Consider the following 14,023-nt stretch of genomic DNA (forward strand, 5'->3'; position numbering starts at 1 on the left):
GTGCTTGGGAGTCTGCTGGTGGATACAAAGAATCCGCATGGGATTTCCCGCGTCACCCAATTAGGTGGAGGCGCAAAGTTGCCTCGATGCGTTTCAGGTGTCATCCAATTTTGTTGTGGAGTAGGTTAGTAATGTTGTTGGTGCGTTTGAGGTGTGACCCATTGAGGGGGTGGTGCAACGCGTACATGCTTAGGATTTTGTACTTTCTGCTGGGAACTTCTAAGCTTCTTCATGAATCTCTCGTCATGCTGACATAAAAGAAAAAATGTTTATTAGCACACAAGTTATGTCTGCCTATGCCTTTGTAACTGAACTGAGCATTATTCATAGCCTGAACTTCTCATATAAAAGTGGTATTCATGTACATATTTTTTCCCTAGGACAGGCATCTTACTCTGCACTGAGCTGAGCATCTGCCAATACTTTTGTACCAGAACTAAGCACACTTCACAGAATGAAACTCACATTCTGTTAATTCTACACTATTTGATTACTTATATGTACCTGAACTGAGCACTCTCGACACCCTGAACTTCTTGTTTGCAAAGGGGAAGTACTGTCTACAGTTAAAAAAAGCCCGAACCTTCATGAGTTTGGATGGTTGAACCACTAGTGCATACCAACCTGACCTTCATGCAATCACATGTATGTTTTTTTCTTTTATTTTTTACACACAACTAGTTACATACCAACCTAAACTCTAGCACACTTACTAGTTGAACTTCACATGGCTTTTCACATGTGAATGGAGGAAGATTTTCTACTGTTTGTAGCCTAGACTGAGGCTCACTTATTAATTGAACTTCACATGGCTTTTCACATGTGAATGTAGACGTATTTTCTATTGTTTGTAGCCTGGACTGAGGCTCACACACTACCAGAACTTCACATGGCTTTTCACACTACCAGAACCTCACATGGCTGTAAGAAAATAACAGACAGAAGGAAGTTCAACCATACCATGGCTAGAAGTTCGGCCAACCTTTTTCCAGGAGTAGATAGGCTACCTTGAGAGTAATTCGTCAGGGAGCTAGGAGAGGAATTCCATGGCAATCCTTGTCTTGCAGAGGGCACGAAGTTCATTTGCATGAAGAAAGAAGGTCAGGCAGGGCAAGATTGAAGGAGAAGGCAAGAAGAGTGAGGAAGTTCATCTACCGTTGGTAGATTTGAAGGCGCCACCGAGATGCTTCCTTGACCCTGTGTAAGTGCATCTAGTGCCCCTTAGTGATTTTGGTGTATTGAAGACTTATAGGTTAAGGGACTGATGCGTTTGTGAGTGTACACAGGTCTGTAAGACTATGAGGAGTTTGATATTTACAGAGAAAGTCGACCCCTAAAAATGAAGTTCTTCAACTGAAGACTTTGGATTTCTGAAGACTTTCTGAAGACTTTGAAAGTGAAGAAATTGGTGTGACCTTGAAGACTTGGTAATCATTCGAGGAACATGAAGCGTGAAGACTTTTGTTTTCGTAGTTTCATTTTCTCTTTCTTGAGTCATAGGAAACACTGTACTGTTAAAGGGGGTCGAGGAAATACTAAGGAAAAATTTCCATGTGATGTGTCAACTCAAAATCCTACACCTACCAATCCCTTCGAGTGAAGCCATTGGAAATCTCATACAATTCAGTCATATTCTTCAGTGACAGAGACAAAGTTCTTCTGGTCTCTGAGGAATTTGTTCTGACTGAGGAGTTAGGAATTCGCCAGTGCGGATTGTCTACATAGTGAGGAACATGATAGCCCTGAGGAATTTGAGAGTCAAAATTCCGACCGTTGCTGTGCTATGCGCCAGCTGTCCCAAAATATCTACCCTCCTAACGGTCATATCATTGAAGGGCATTTATGTCTTATCATGTTAGGCTGCTCCCTAGGCTATAAATAGCCGCCCCCTACAACCACTAGCTGGTTGGCTTCTCCAAGAGAAACTGACACTTGTCATTTGAGAGCATCCCATCCTTCGAGGACTTTGAGCGAAAATCATCAAGTGAGGAAAACCCAAACCCAACACACCTACAACCCAAAGTGATTGAGCATCACTGAAGAGATTGATCCTGCATGGATCCGACGCTTGTTACCTTTGAAGACTGTTGTCGTGGGGGGAACGAGCACCTATGGGGCAGGGGGCCCCTTCTAGTCCGGCAAGGGAGCGGGGCGCGCACGCAGAGCAGATTGAGGCGGATACACGCGGGGGATTTTTACCCAGCTTCGGAGCTCTCTGGAGAGATAATACTCCTACTGCTACCTTGTGTTTGTATTTCTTCTTTTCCTGAGAGTGTGGGTATGCTGTGGTGTCGAATCTCCGAACTGCGGAACCCCTTCTACGTGCGTATGGGCGTCCCTTTTATAGTCCAAAGGGGGTCACCGACAGGTGGCAGCATAGGAAGAGGGGTATAAAGGTAAAAACGCGGGTTGGTACAACAGTGACCAACAGTGTCCCCTACCTAACTCTGACGGCAAGGGACAAGGGCATTTAATGCCCGTCCGGTCGCCCCAACAGTGCAGGGAAACGATCGTTAGGGGCGCCACCGATCGCCACGATGGCCTCCTTGTCAGCTCCGCTTGCCACCTCGCACCGCATGGCTGCACAGCGCCTCGCCACGTGCTCCTGGGATGGCCCTGGGGTGACACGTCGTTGGATGCGCTGGAGCATGGGTGTAGGGTGGCAGCCTTGCTGCGGCAAGCGCCTCGCCGCGGCCCTTCTCTTGTCGTGCCGGCAAGCTTGCTGGTCGTCGAGCCTTGCCGGGACGCGCGGGGCGTCGCGGTAAGTTTTCTGGAAGCGCCTTGGTTGGCCTTCCCGGCAAGCTCCTCTTGCCGGGGCCTTGTACTTCCCGGCAAGCTCATCTTGCCGGGGCTTCGTCTACTTGGTTGACACTTTGTTCTTGAATGGCAGTAAGTGGAATAAGAATGACCGAGGGTCTTGGCGGCGGATCTTGGAGGACGTCCGGCAAGCCTTGCCGCGGGGTGCTGCAACTGCCCGTGCACAAGTTTGGGGTACTAAGGTACCCCTACTTTAGTACACCGACAGGAGCCCCCGGGCCTGGGCCATACACGGTGCCGAGCGCTGTTGGGCCAGGCCCAAAACAGTGCACGGGCACGCTCGGCCTGGGTCCACACAAAACCCACTCCGTATCCACCGCGTCCTCCCGTAACGGCACGCGTCAATTGCGGCGTCGTGGGAGGCGTGGGTGGCGTGCGCGATTTTCAAGGCGCCCTCCCCTGTGATCACGGGGTGGGGCGAGGTCACCTCATCCGTCGCCTCGGCTCTGCATCTTCGCCACGCGGCCCCCATGCGCGTGGGGTCGTGGGCGGTGGAAGTGGGAAATCGAGCCATCACGGGCGGAGGCAGCGGGTCGGCCCCGACTCCCTGCTCTCCCCGTGCTTTGATTGGCTGAGCGAGGCGGCCGAGCCCCCACCTCGCTCCTTAAAAAAGGGCGGAAGGGGAGCGCAAAAATCCCGCACTTCCTCATCTTCTCCTTTCTTCAACTTCTGCTACCCTTCCTCTCATCCGCCATGGAGGAAGGGAACCCTGGTCCTTCATCAGTGGCGGCGAGGGTCGCCGCCAGGCAGCGCATCGCTCCCTATCCCGCGCCCGTGGAGGCAGAACCAGCCCCAAGGGGGAGAGGGAGGGGGCGAGGTCGTGGGCGAGGCCGAGGGCGAGGTCGAGGTGCGCGGGGAAGAGGCGGCCGGGGCGGCGCGTCGGCATCGCCTTCGCCGGCGGTTCCTCTCCTCCCGGCGGTCCACACGGGGGACGACCCTTGGGAGTTCTTCGTCAAGCTGCGCCGGGCACCTCGTCGTCACCTCCGGCTTCCGGCTCCGTTTCCGAGCGCGATGGAGCCGGACCCGCCCGAGACGCTGAGATTGCGCATGAGGGGCTGCGGGATCAGCGGCACGCGAGTCAGCGTCGTATCCCCAGCCCCCGGCGTGATGTATCTTGATCGAGGGTGGAAGACGTTCGCCCGTATCCACAGCTTGACGGCGGGGTTTACCCTCCATTTTAAGTTAATGGAGGGCGACCTCCTCTCCATCAAGGTCTTCGGGGACTCCGGCACCCGGGCGAGATGCTGCGTGGACAGCTCCTCCGATAGCGAAGACTCCCCCTCGAGCGAGAGTGACGAGGAGGAGAGCGACAGCAACGGCGAGGGCGGCGGGTCCGACTAGGCGTCGGGCGTCGCCTCGTGCGCCACCGGCGACCCCATCATCCGGGTCGCCGGCCCCTTGAACTGCCCGGGGTCGTCTCCTTGGGCGGCTGGCGTAGGGAGGCTGCGGAAGAGGAAGAGGGGTGGCGGCAAGGCCGTCAAGTCGGAGTACGAGGGCGTGGCGCCCTCGACAGCATGCTGACGTCCTGCCGCCCCGTCTTCGAGCTCTGCTTCCGGCGCCTCCGCCTCCGCCAAGCCCCCGGCTGGTCCCCGGGATGTTCTCTTGGTGTCTTCTGGCACCCGTAGTTCACCTAGGCGCCTCTTTTGCCCTCTTTGCCCCCTTGACCTACCTCCTGAAAAGGGGGACAGGAAAGGGATTACGGGCATCTTATCTTTTTAGTTTGTAAGCCTTCGGGCCTTAGCTGCATTTAAAACTTGTAATCCTCTCTTTCATGTTTTTCATCCTCTATGGACTCGTACTGGAATGGGATGTTTTTTTAATGAAGAGGGGAATGCTTGCCGGGTTATATCCTTTACTTGATTCTATGCCTTGTACGTTCTTTCCCTGCGCTTTGAGGGAACTTGCCGGCGCAAGCACGCTCGCTGAGTGCAGAACATCAGCGGCCCGCTGGCGGTGCTGCCTCCGGCAAGAAACCTTGTCGGTGCTAGTTGCAGCGCACTTGTATTTTTGAGCGGACTTGAAAACAAATCAAGGGCGCAACTTAGCCGTGAGTCGATTCCTCCGCATACAGGTTTCCCATACAAGGCACGCTCGTTCAAGGACGCGGCTTCGCATTCCCCAGCCCATAAGAGGATGCATGACGAGGGATGAAAAACTTATCTGATATCGCAGCCCCCGACAACTATAGCTTGCCGGGGATGAATCTTGGTATTCGCAGCCCCCAGCAACACTGGCTCGCCGGGACCCAGGTGCCGGCGCTCCTTCTGCTCCTTCCTTGTAGCTGTTATTTTAGTTATGAGAGCAACTTAGTCAGTGCCGCAATAAGTTGCTTCTGTAATGTAACTTTATCTTGGGCAACGCTATGTTATATCCTTTACTTGACTCCATCCCTTGCATGTTTTTACCCTTACGCTTTTAGGGAACTTGCCCGTGCAAACACACTTGCTGAGTGCGGAACATCAGCAGCCCGCTGGCGGTGTTGCTCCCGGCAAGAAACCTTGTCGGGGCTAGTTGCAGCGCGCTTCCATTGTTGAGCGGACTCGAAACAAAGTCAAGGGCGCAACGTAGCCGCGAGCCGGTTCCTCCGCGCACAGGTTTTTCATACAAGGCACGGGCGTCCAAGGAATATAACATAAAAATTTAAAAACGGCTGTGCTCTGCGCTCGAATTTCGGGCAACTTAGCTTTTTCTGTCATCTGCGTTCCGGCAAGGCTGCACTTCTTCCTTGATTCCCTCCCCTGTATGTTTTTACCCTTACGCTTTTAGGGAACTTGACGGTGCAAACACACTTGCTGAGTGCGGAACATCAGCAGCCCGCTGGCGGTGTTGCTTCCGGCAAGAAATCTCGTCGGGCTAGTTGCAGCACGCTTTCATTGTTGAGCGGACTCGAAACAGATCAAGGGCGCAACTTAGCCGCGATTCGATTCCTCCGCGCGCAAGTTTTCCATACAAGGCACGGTCTTTCAAGGAGTATAACCCAAAAATTCGAAACCGACTGCTCTCTTTGCTCTACTTGCCGGTGGGGCTCGATGGTACGTCCTCGACGGCAGCGCAGCATTCCGGAGAGGTGCGCTTGCCGGAGTGGGCACCAGAGCTGTTCTCGCCGGGCTTAGTCTTTGGTGAAACTGTCTTCGCCTTCTTGCACTTGCCGGTGGAGCTCGATGGTGCATCCTCGACGGTAGCACAGCGCTCCGAAGAGGTGCGCTTGCCGGAGTGGGCATCAGAGCTACTCTTGCCGGACTTGGGTTTCTTCTTCCCCCCGGGAGCTTCAGCGGCAAGTGGTTGGCGCTCCGCTGCGGCTGCTGCTTCCCAGTAGATCTTGTCGATGCAGATAAGTGCATCCTTCTTGTCGCCGTGGACAGAAATAACACTTATCGGACCAGGCATCTTGAGCACATTGTAAGCATAGTGCGAGGCTGCCATGAACTTGACAAGCGCTGGACAGCCGAGTATCCCATTGTAGGGCAATGGGAAATCAGCAACATCAAACGTGACTCTCTCTGTCCTGAAATTCAGTTCGCTGCCAAACGTCACTGGCAGTGTGATCTTCCCCTTCGGCTTGCTCCTTCCCGGATTTATCCCTTGAAAGGTACCAGTCTCTTCGAGCTCGCTGTCGGGGATCTGGAGCTTCTTGAGCACTGCGGAGGAGATCAGATTCAGGCCGGCCCCGCCGTCAACCAACATCTTCGTGACCTTGAGGTTGCGGATTGTCGGTGACACCAACATCGGCAGGCACCCGACCGCAGTGATGCGATCAGGGTGATCCTCAACGTCGAAGATGATGGGCGTGCTGGACCACCTGAGGGGCTTGCGCGATTCGACGGATGGTTCTGCTGCGCTCACCTCTCGCGCCCACTGTTTGAGTTAGCGGTGTGAGGTGTGCAGAGAAGCACCGCCGTCAATGCACAAGACCTCCATCGCCTTCTGAAACTCCTGGTCATCAGTCTCATCTTCCTCCATTTCATCATCTTCATCTTCTTCTTCGTCCTTGTCGCGGCCCCGGGGAGGTCTGTCACCTTGCCGCTGCTTGGGTTTGCCGTGGCGCCCTCCCCGGGCGGGAAGCTTCTTGCCGGATCCTCCGCCACCTTTCTGGGCCTTCTCCTTGTCGCGGCGCTCATATTCAGCTTTCTGTAGCTCTGCCATCTGCTCAACCTTCTTGCATGCTTGGAGGTCATGGACCTTGGTGCGGTTGATCTTGCAATATTGCTTGCCGGAGCCATCCTGCTTGTCGGCGGCCACCACAACCTCGCCGGAGTCGCTGGCTTTGGCCTTGCCGGAGCCGCCTTCGTTGCCGGACTGCTCAACAACTAGCACATCCTTGGCCTTTCTCTTTTTGTTATTCCGCCTCCGGTTCCTTCTTGCCGGAGGGGCATCCTCACTGTCAGATCCTTCTGCTCCTACATTCTCTTCGGGAAGTTTCCTCCCCTCTTCAGCACGTGCACACTTGTCGGCCAGAGCATACAGCTCGCTGACATCTCTGATCTTGCACATCGCCATCTCCTCCCTCATCCTGCGGTTACGCACGTTCTGATGGAACGCGCTGATAACCGCGGCAGGGTGGACATCTGGGATGTTGCGCTGCACCTGGCTGAATCTCTGTATGTACTTGCGCAGGGGTTCTCCTTCCTTCTGGGCAAGCAGATGAAGATCTCTTTCCTGGCCATGTGGTTTGTGGCCGCCCATGAAGGCGCCGACAAACTGGTGACACAGGTCCGCCCATGAAGAGATGGAGCCGTCCGACAAGTGCATGAGCCAAGATCTGACGTTGGGCTTGAGCACCAACGGGAAGTAGTTGGCGAGGATCTTCTCGTCTCGCCCCCCAGCAGCCTGCACCGCAATGGTGTAGACGCTGAGGAACTCCGACGGATGTATCCTGCCATCGTACTTCTCGGGCACATCTGGCTTGAAGTTCTTGGTACTGGGCCACTGGACTTGTCGCAGCTCACGAGTGAACGCAGGAAACCTGCCGCGTACGGCAAGTCGCCTGGTTCCCCTGGCGCATGCACGTCGACAGTGGGCCCAGTGCGCTGGTCAGATTGACATCGCGCTTCTCTTCGGCGCTCAATGCGTGTTCGGGCGTCTTCGTGTCGTCGCTCTTGGATAACTTGGCGTTGATCGCGGCGGGTCCGCGGGTCCTACGACGCAGTGGAGTCGGCGTCGAGGTTGGCCCGACGAGTCGGCGATCTCGGCCTTCGGGGCGGGGAGTGCATGGTGGTGGCACCCCCAGCGGTCTTGTCGGCGTCGGCTCGCGCCTGGGCATCTTGCCGGGGCTTCGATGCGCTCGGTTGCCGGGGCTTGTCACCGTTGGCGAAGCCGATGAGGCTATAAATGGTCATCCTCCAGTCGTCAATCTTGTGCGGCGCCGGAGGGTAATCTAGAAGCAGCTGGGCTCGGGCCAGCGCTTCCTCTGGAGTCTTGGATGGCGGCAGCGACGAGCGGCGCGAGGAGCGAGATGTGCTCGGGCTCCCAACTGGATTGGAAGGAGCAGCACCCCGTCTGGGCGACCGTACCTCGCTTGCGCCAGCACGCTGGTGTGCACGCTGGTCCTGAACATCCCGCGACCCACCAGCTTGGCCTTGCTCCAACGCGAGCACGGTGCTAGGGGCACCGTGGCGTTCTTGATCTTGCACCTCCTGAGAGGGGCGCGGTGGATATCCGGACGCTGAAGCTTGCGGGGCCTTGTCTTTGGACCTGGTGATGACGTGAGTGCCACGACCGGCGCCCGCTCCTCCGCCGGCGTCCGCCCCACCGCCCGTTTGCTCCGGTGGCGATAGGACAGTCGCAGACGGAGCGGCTACCTCCGAAGCCTTTTTCTTCGGTGGCATGTTGACGAAGATGTTGATGTAGCGCGTGTAGACGCCGAATCGGATACGCACGACCTCGACGCACCCCTACTTGGCGCGCCATAGATGTCGATGGGGCGAACGAGCACCTATGGGGCAGGGGGCCCCTTCTAGTCCGGCAAGGGAGCAGGGCGCGCACGCAGAGCAGATTGAGGCGGATACACGCGGGGGATTTTTACCCAGCTTCGGAGCTCTCCGGAGAGATAATACTCCTACTGCTGCCTTGTGTTTGTATTTGTTCTTTTCCTGAGAGTGTGGGTATGTTGTGGTGTCGAATCTCCGAACTGCGGAACCCCTTCTACGTGTGTATGGGCCTCCCTTTTATAGTCCAAAGGGGGTCACCGACAGGTGGCAGCGTAGGAAGATGGGTATAAAGGGTAAAAACGCGGGTTGGTACAACAGTGACCAACAGTGTCCCCTACCTAACTCTGACGGCAGGGGACAAGGGCATTTAATGCCCGTCCGGTCGCCCCAACAGTGCAGGGAAACGACCGTTAGGGGCGCCACCGATCGCCACGATGGCCTCCTTGTCAGTTCCGCTTGCCACCTCGCACCGCATGGCTGCACAGCGCCTCGCCACGTGCTCCTGGGATGGCCCTGGGGTGACACGTCGTTGGATGCACTAGAGCATGGGTGTAGGGTGGCAGCCTTGCCGCGGCAAGCGCCTCGCCGCGGCCCTTCTCTTGTCGTGCCGGCAAGCTTGCCGGCGCTGAGCCTTGCTGGAACGCGCGGGGCGTCGCGGCAAGTTTTCTGGAAGCGCCTTGGTTGGCCTTCCCGGCAAGCTCCTCTTGCCGGGGCCTTGTACTTCCCGGCAAGCTCATCTTGCCGGGGCTTCATCTACTTGGTTGACACTTTGTTCTTGAATGGCAGTAAGTGGAATAAGAATGACCGAGGGGCTTGGCGGCGGATCTTGGTGGACGCCCGGCAAGCCTTGCCACGGGGTGCTGCAACTTCCCGTGCACAAGTTCGGGGTACTAAGGTACCCCTACTTTAGTACACCGACAACTGTGCTTCTTCTAGACGGTTAGGGGTCATGGTCTGGAGCATCCAAGAGGAACTGTGGATCGCCGAGTGACCTAGTCTGTGAAGGTTTGGAAGTCACCTGAAGACTTACCACGAGTGATTGGGCGAGGTCTGTGTGACCTTAGCTCAAAGAGAATACGGTGAGGACTGTGTGTCCGGGACTGTGTGTCCTTGAGTTTAAATACTCAGCCGCTCCAACCAGACGTACAACTGAGACAACAGTTGGAACTGGTCTACCAAATCATTGTCTTCACCGATCTTACTGGTTCTATTTCCTCAACTCTTTCATTTCCTCATTTCTATTGTTGTGTGCTTGTTCATATCTGTTTGAAGACTTTTACTGAAGACTTTCTCAATTTCCTCAGTTCAATTTCTTCAGCCTGTCCGTCTTCATTCTGTGTTATCCTGTGCTTACGCTTTCTGTACTTTGTGCTTATCTTCATTTCATCATGATGACCATGCTTGTGTTCTGCTATGTTTACTTTTGAGTACTTATTCCGCTGCAAGTAGTTCTTCATTTAGGAATTTCCTCACCAGCAAATTCCTCAGTGAAGAATTCATATAAATCGCCTATTCACCCCCCTCTAATCGATATAACGCACTTTCAATTGGTATTAGAGCAAGGCACTCCCTTGTTCTGTGTGATTTTGGTTTAACCGCTAGGAGTTTTAGTTATGTCGACCGCAGGTATGATCAAGTTCTCTACTGGGTGTCCTACCTTTGATGGAACGGACTACCCCTATTGGAAGAATAAGATGCGAATGCATGTTGAGGCAATTGATAATGATCTCTGGTATGTTGTGGAAAATGGTGTTCCCTCAGTCACACCTTCTTTAAATGCTACTAATGTGAAGAGATTCAAGCAACTCAATTCTCAAGCGAAGAATATCATATGTGGCCATTTGAGTAAAGGGTAATATGGAAGAGTGAGTGCGTTGGAAACTGCTAAGCTTATCTGGGATAGGCTGTCCAAAGTGAATGAAGGAGTCTCAACTCAACATGACTCTCGTGTTGATGTTCTTCGCAATCTCTTCAACCGCTTCAAAAGACTCGACAATGAAAATGTTCAGCAAACCTTCGATCGCCTCACTGACATCTCAAATGAGCTTCAAGCGCTTGGCGCCACTGACATCACCGACCATGAGGTGGTGAAGAAATTGCTGAGATCGCTCGATTCTTCATTTGATACTCTGGCACTGATGATTCAAGAACGTGGTGATTACAAGTCACTTGATCCTGCTGATATCCTCGAGAGGCTAAATACTCATGAGTTCCAGCTTGCTGAGAAGAGAGATCTCTATGGTTCGAGCTATGGCAGATCACGTGCTCTGAAGGCCAAGGCAGTCTCTGAGTCTGAAGATGAAGACTCTGCTAGCAGCCTTGGTGATCCTGAAGAACTGAGCCAGGAACTAGCACTGCTCGTGAAGAAATTTCAGAAGTTCTCAAGATGTGGTCGCTTTGGAAAATCCTCAAGGAGCAATGATTCCTCGTCCAGTGACTACAAGAAGAGGCTATGCCACAAATGCAAGAAACCTGGTCACTACATTCAAGATTGTCCTCAGTGGGATAAGGAGTCTAAGAAGAAGAAATACAAGGACTACAGTTCTGATGACACAAAGAAGAAGAAGAAATCTTCAAAGTCTTCATCATCAAAATCCTCGAAGTATTCATCGCACACGAAGAGCAGCTCCAAGAAGGCTCGGACATTCATTGGCAAGGAAATGGACTCTGAGGCTGAATCTGAGGAACATGAGGACTAGGAGGCATCTGAGGAGTCCGAGTCTGGTGTGGCAAGCCTAGCTCTCGCCACTGCATTCGTCAGCAAGTCCATCTTCAACTCTAAAGAAAATGGCTTCACCAACAAAGGTGATGAAGGCAATGATGACTACGCTCCCACCTATTGCTTCAAGGCAAAGGGTGCCAAGGTAACTAATACGCCTCCTCCGAATCTAGTGAGGATGAATCTGATGAAAACCTCAAGCCCAGCTACTCTAAACTTGCTAAGATTGCTGTGAAACAACAATAGGCTTTTGAAAAGGTTCAAAACATGCTAGATGAAAGTGATGATATGTTGGGTGAAGAAATGGATCGCACTAAAACCTTGACCGAAAATCTTCAGAGACTTTGGTCCAAGTTTGACAACCTTCAAGGTAATCATAACACTCTCTTATCTGATTACGAGAAGCTTTCTTATGAATTTCTTCAAAGAAAGCAAGATCTTGAGAAGCTAAGAGTGGATTATGAAGATCTTCAGAAGGAGCGCGATTCATTACTTGCTCAACAAATCAGCGCTACTCAGGAAGAATTTGTTCCTCCATGTCTGAAGTGCATTGAATGTGAATCTGCTAATTCTACACTTGAATGTTCAAATGCTTCTAATGCTACAAATTCTTCACCTGTCTCTGCTATCACTAATTCCTCATCTGAGGACATTGCTAGTATCACTGATGATGTAGGGCTGAAGGAATTGTACATGACAGGCATGTACAAAAGCCTCAAAGGGCATCAGACTCTTTGTGATATGCTTAAAAAGAAGATCCTCAACAGGAACCCTGGGAAAGAGGGTATTGCCTTTGAGAGGAAACTCAATGCTGATGGAACATATTGGAAGCCTGAGCAGTATCACAAAACCTCATGGGTTGCTGCAAAGGGACCTCCAATTGATCCATCCAATTTATCTGGCTTTACATGTGAATCTCCTCATTCTTCTGATGAGTCATTTGACTCCAACTATAAACTGTTCAAAAATCAGAATGGTGAAGTATTTGCTAGATATGTTGGCACTAACTGCAGGAACGGTTCCCCTATGAAGAAAATCTGGATTCCCAAATATTGCCTTGAAAGTCTTCCGGTGAATGTCCTCATGACACCACTTGTGAAGAATAGGAACTCTAGATCAAATTCTTCATATGGACCAAATTCTTCACGTGGTTCAAATTCCTCAAAAGGATCAAAGTCCTCATATGATCATCATCGTGCTAACCCCTCTGTTTCGCAGGGTAGAGCTAAGGGCTATGAATATGAGCATTATTCTTCTAATCATTATGTTCATAAGTCCTCGAAGAATTTCTCTGCTTATTCATATGCTTATCCTAACTCCTGTTATGTGAAATGAAGTGGATTGGCTTCTATGCCAACTTTCTCATATGGTGCTCACAGAGTGATGAATTCTTTGCCACGCCTTCAGATGTGGGTGGTGAAGAAAAAGAACTAATATCTTATGCAGGGTTAGGTCTCCAGACGTGCTCAAAACATCTGAAGAATCTGCTGGAGACCTGAACATTGCCTAAAAGGACGCAAGCTAATCATGAAGAAATGAACTTTCATTTCTCACGTCCTCATACTGTTTATCTGTTCTATTGCTTGATGAAGTTGATATGATGATATTGATGTCATATTATTCACTGATGAAGTATATGAGTTCGTAAGTTGCACCAATTCATCTGCAGGATGATCAACCCAAAGCAAATGAGTGGGTCCTCGATAGTGGATGTACGAATCACATGACTGGTGACAAGAATCTATTGATGGATGCTCCTTTATCACCATCGCATCTGAAGCATATCATCTTTGCTGACAAAGGCAAAAGTCAGGTATTGGGTCTAGCTAAGGTTGTGATCTCAAAGGATCGACACATGGACAAAGTCATGCTTGTCGAGTCCTTAGGATACAACCTCATGTCTCTCTCAATGCTTTGTGATCTTGATATGGTTGTTGTCTTTGGCAAATATCGTTGTGTTGTGATCATGGAAGCTGACAATTCCAAAGTCTTCGAAGGATTTAGGAGAGGAGACTTGTACATTGTTGATTTGTCTACATGACCACAACCGTCTGTATGCATACTTGCAAAAGCTTCAGAAGGCTGGCTATGGCATCGAAAACTGGGTCATGCTGGCATGAGGAATTTTCACACGCTTGCAAATAAGAAGCATGTCATTGGCATTGAGAATGTCAAATTCCTCAAGGATCACTTATGCGGAGCCTGTGAAGCTGGAAAGATGACAAAGGCCAAGCATCCAGCGAAGACTATCATGACTACCTCTCGGCCATTTGAATTGCTTCACATGGATCTCTTTGGTCCTAACCATTATTCTGCTGTTACAAATGATGCATCTCTATATGGCTTTGTTATTATTGATGATTGTTCTCATTACACATGGGTGCACATTGTCACTTACAAACATGAGGTGCAGGAATCTTCAAACGATTTTCCTGGAGGGCTTCAACCAACTTTGGTGTGAAGATCAAGCACATCAGAAGTGACAATGGGACTGAGTTCAAGAATTCCGGTCTTGATGACTATCTTGATGAACTTGGTATTACTCATGAGTTATCTGCTC

Source organism: Triticum dicoccoides, chromosome 1B (genome assembly GCF_002162155.2).
Source record: "Triticum dicoccoides isolate Atlit2015 ecotype Zavitan chromosome 1B, WEW_v2.0, whole genome shotgun sequence".
In the NCBI taxonomy this organism is placed as follows: Eukaryota; Viridiplantae; Streptophyta; class Magnoliopsida; order Poales; family Poaceae; genus Triticum; species Triticum dicoccoides.